This window comes from Sorghum bicolor, chromosome 7, assembly GCF_000003195.3.
Source record: "Sorghum bicolor cultivar BTx623 chromosome 7, Sorghum_bicolor_NCBIv3, whole genome shotgun sequence".
Classification (NCBI taxonomy): Eukaryota; Viridiplantae; Streptophyta; class Magnoliopsida; order Poales; family Poaceae; genus Sorghum; species Sorghum bicolor.
This window is the reverse complement of record NC_012876.2, coordinates 37,617,924-37,623,015: the sequence shown is the minus strand read 5'-3', so window position 1 is coordinate 37,623,015 and position 5,092 is coordinate 37,617,924.

The window sequence follows — 5,092 nt, the reverse complement described above, 5'->3', positions numbered from 1 at the left end:
GCAGTATAAAATCCTCCATAGTGACTGCCAACACCCATCTTGAGAGTGGATATGCGGCACCCGCTGAGGGTTTGGCTTCGGATTGCCAATTATCTCGTGATCTATCAAGTGGGTGAATCGCCACAACAACGACATAGCTTGGTGGCAACCAAGTGAACCTCAATAAAAATCACTGTGTCAACATTGTCTACTCTTCTCGGTGGTTTGCATTCGCTATACACGAGCTTGTATTTACATTCTATATATACTTTTGCTTTTGTAGTTGCTCTTGTAATTAGTTAGCTTGTGTAGCTTGCTAGTTACCTTCTCGCTTGTGTAGCTAGAATTAGTTCCCTTGCGTGGCTAATTTGGTCTGTGTAACCTTGTTAGTCACATTGCTTAGTTTGTGTAGCTAAGTAAGTTACGCTCTCTAATTTGGTATTGGTTGCCTTGTTATTGAGCATTGCTAGTGAGCTTAGGAGCTTTGTGTTTTTGCTTACTAGTTGTATAGGAGCTCTCCGGTTTGCAAAGTACTAGTGGCATAGGTTTGTGTGACCTTGCTCCTAGAATTGGTTAGGTGAGCTCTTGCTAAGGAAACAACTTGTTTTCTTGTTTAGGATCTTTTACAAGGTGCTAGAAAACTTAGATAGAGGGGTGTAGTCTTGGCTAGACCGTTAGTTTTAATTCTGCATTTGTTTCGGTTAGCCGACGCATTTAAGTTTTAGAAAGGACTATTCACCCCCCTCTAGTCCGCCATCTCGACCCTTCAGCGTCGAGGCTCTAAATCACAGGCAAGCATGGGCCCCCTCGTCCCTGGTGGTGGATCTGGCCTCACCTCTTCTTCGGCGGCTCCAAATCGGCGGCAAGCGCTGGCCCCTCATCACCGTCGATGGATCTAGCCCCCATCTCTTCCCCGGTAGTGGACCCAGGCCCCACCTCATCCCCAGCGCTGGATCCGGCTGCCACCTCGTCCCCACCAACAAGGATATCGAGGACGACGGGCTGTGGCGGCACGCTGGGTGTGCGGCGGTAGTAGCGGTGGTTTGGGCTTTGCAAGACCGTTGATGGGCTTAGCGGGCTCGTCGATGGGCTTTTTTATTTTTTTAATTTTTCTGAATTATTTACCGAGGCGGGCAAAGAAACGCCTTCGTTAATGCTTGATTAACTGTGACCTTCTATCAGAGGCGTTTATCTTGCTTGCCTTGGAAAATTATTTATTGCCTGCCTTGGACAAGATTTCATAGTAGTGACATGCATACAACAAAGAACATATACTCTGTTGGAGGGTTAGCTTGGAAGGATAAAAGATACTTACAATGGTGGTGACCTGTGTTTTAGTAACAAAAGAGATTCGCTAAAAATTAAAAAGGTGTTTTGAGTTAGTTGGGTTAGGGCCAAGCATGTATAGCCACTCTGGCCATGCTTTTAGTTTGGTGAAGGTCGCGACAACTTTGTTAGTCACATTGGTGTAGTTGTGTATGATTGTTAACTTTTGAAAATTTGCATCTAGAGGTTAAGGTTAAATCGAAACTATGGCGAAGTAAATCACAAGAGCAAAAAATTGTTAGACACTATGAGCTTGTGAGAATTTATAAGCTAGTAGAAAATACTCACTTGTGCTAGTTTGCTTCATGCAAGAAGATGCTTAGTTGAGTGGCGTGTTCCTTGAATTCCACTGTGTTTATAAGAGTGAGTATACGCTCGTGTTTGTGAGCGTCTGCGTAGTCTCACAAAAAAAACACCAGCCTCGTGCATGTGTCAGGAGATAGTGACTGGTGGCCGCGATCTCTGTGTGTTGCTTTGAACAACAAGAAAATAAGCTAACACGGAGGACAAGCAAAGGCTTTGCTTGTGTCTTAGCTAGGCTTGATGAGGTCCGTAGGCTGGTGTCCACTGCTTTGCGTAGGATCTGCGCGGTATGGCCGGCCTTGATGGCTTCATCACGTGGTGTGCCTTGGAGCTTTAGGGACGATGCAGTTTCACAGTATTGTTCGGCATTGCAATTGCAACGGTGCCTTCGCTGGACCAGGAGCATCGCATGCATGGTGCTGTTTGCCGGAGGCACCTGACCTATGCTCGTCAACCTATAATAATCACGGGTTGCACATAAATAGCATACAAGTCCTTGCAATGTCGTCTGGTTAGCTTGTATGGGATGTCTTCGGACACATGGCATGAGATCCTGATCTTGAATATTGTTTTTATTTATAGTATTTTTTTATAAACAGGAGCAGTAGGCTTAAGAGGCTCATTAACTTTTTTAGGGCCCTCGTAACTTTTAAATTTTATGAACAAGAGCCGAAGGCACATTATTGTTTTTCTATGTTTGATTTTTTTTTTTGGCAAAGTTCTATCTGAAGGTATTGCCTCCACTAACTATGAAGGGTTTAAGGAGATCGTACCTTTGTTTCGAGGATGTTACCTTTCCTTGGAAATTCTCATACGTTCAAGCCTTTGCTCTCAAAAAAAAATTTCGTGTCGAGCACACGGTGGGTGTCAATGTTGGGACAAGCGGTCCCAAACCGGGTTGAGAGGTGGAGACTTCTTGGTGAGTGCTAGCTAGAGAAGGTCCCTTGGTGAAGGCTAGTGGGAGAAGGCCTCCCGAAAAAGGCCGGTGGGAGAAGGCTCCGGGAGAAGGCTTGCAGGAGAAGGCCTCCCAGCGAAGGCTGACGGGAGAAGCCTCCCGTCAACAAGCCGGCTAGAGAAGGTCAATTGGAGAAAACTCCCAGCAAAGGCCGGCCGGTTGGAGAAGGCCGGTGGGAGAAGGCTCCCGGCGAAGGTCGGGCCAGAGAAGGTCTGCCGACGAAGGCCCGACCGGAGAAGGCTCCATGGCGGAGGCTCTACGAAAAAGGCTCCATGGAGAAGGCTCACGGAGAAGACTCCACGGCGGAGGCTCCATGGTGAAGGCTCTGTGATGAAGGTTGCAGTGCGCGAGAGAAGAGAGTGAAGCGGTGGCTAGGGTTTGCGAAAAATGATTGGGAGAGGAGAGAGAGCCACCTTGCCCTCATGTTCTTCGCATTATATAGGCAAATAAAAATTTACAAGAGACCCTTTTGTGGGAGTGTGTTTTACATGGCACTCCAATAATGCTAGTTGTGTGTTTTCTAAGGGACTTGGTCCATATGAATATAGCATGTCCCAACATGCTATCAGCGCTACTACTACTCTCTCCATTCTAAATTATGTCATTATGACTTTTTAGATACATGACTTCTATTATATATCAAAAATCATAGAAAAAATAATGTATGTATAAAAGTTAGAACCACTTATAGATTTGAGCGGATGTATGTACTACTTTGGAAGGGATGAAATTGCATCTTTACCCTTTTGGCTCACACCAAGCAACCATGCTTTTGTTTTAGTTAAAGCGCCAAAGACCCAAGCTTTTCCTTTTTATCGTTTGCTGCTGAGGAAATGCAATCAGAAGCTTAGGCATTGCATGTTTGCGTGTCAAACTGGCTGCCTACGTACAGCATTTGGGATCTAGCAAGTTCCCCGAACTACTATCTGTTGCTTCTTGGGCAACATTCTTTACTGCGGATCGGAGGCATGAAGCCTTGCTTAGTTGCATCCAAAATCCAAAAAAAATTTAAGATTCTCCATTACATTGAATTTTGTGGCACATGTTGCAAGACGAATTTTTTGAACCTAGTTAGTCCATAGTTAGACAATAGTTGTTAAATACAAACAAAAGTGCTACGGTGTTCAAATCTAAAATAAAATTGGATCTAAACAAGACCCAAGGCTCGAAGAAAGTGGCTTGAAGGTACATAGTGCCAACTTCGTTTTTTTCGCCTAGCTCTTCTTCTTTCTTGTGTGATCTCACGACACCACCCGAGCACAAGCACCAAATCTCAAAATTCAGATGCAAAGCAATGATCCGGTTGTATAAATGCCAATAGTGTTCAACGGCACAGTAAATTATCTTCTTTTAATCAATCACAGCAGTACAGGAACAAATATAGCCAACCGATAGGAGCAGCAGCGACAGAAAGTTGTAATAGATGCAAAAGCACAAGCTTGATTTACGAATGGATTGGCAGCACCAAATAACTTTCTCAGATTAATGGAACTCAAATAGTAGCAATAATAGATAGAGGGATCTGGTCCGAATGTTCGCACTTAGACGCCACCCGAACGGAGCACGTGGGAAGCGGATGCTGCACTGTTTCTCTTCCGCGCACCTCTCCCCATGCTCATAGCCCATGACATGGCCCACAACAATGCAACCCAGAAGCCTATCAACATGCACCCCACCTGAGCTCACTAGCGCCGCCCTCGTCTCCATCTCCGGCAGGTCTCTCTCCCTCCCTCGTCTCCAACTCCAGCGGGCTTAGAAGGAAGGGGGTCGAAGGAGGTAGGGAAGATAGGCGGTGGGGATGGAGGCCAGGCAGTTTAGGGGAGCTGGCAGTGGTTGCGGTGGCAGTCCAGGTGTAGGGTAAGGTGACTTGCGAGCATGGCCATGGCGGTAGCGGTGGGAGTGAGGGCGGGGAGGGGAAGAAGGGGGCTGCTGTGGGCGCACTAGGGCTCGGCGAGCCCTAGCTCGCCCGCTGCAACGGTGGTGGGGATGAGGGCGAGGGCGAGGGGAGGAAGATAAACAGTACCTAGACCGGGTGTGCAGGTGGTCCGCGAAGGGAGGTGTGGGGCGAACAAGAGAGTGCAAGGTGGGAAAGAGAAACAGTGTCGGCACGCAGCTTCCGTCTGAAAATGGGCAGATGTTAGCACGATCTGAAGTCTAAATGAAAGATTTCTAGCCTTATCCGCAACCAAACAAGCCGTAAGTAGGAAGAGGAGAGAAGAGGGGGTTTTCTAAATGCCATATCACTCAGAGTTCTCCGAAAGAAAGAAGCTTGACTTAATAAATTTAAGGTACATGGCTGTCTATACACTTTACATTTGATTGGTTTATGGGAACTCAAGCTGTATTATTTACAGTGTGCTATCTATGTTTTTGGGTTTGTGCTTCCTGTGTAACAATAATGATAAACAAATATCAAAATAATTATAGTCAAGACAAATTTGATAGGCCAGGAAAACAAATTAATACTCCGCTTGAGATTAGCAACAGTGTAGAGATAAAACCTTAACATTACTTTGGAACTGGGAGTCA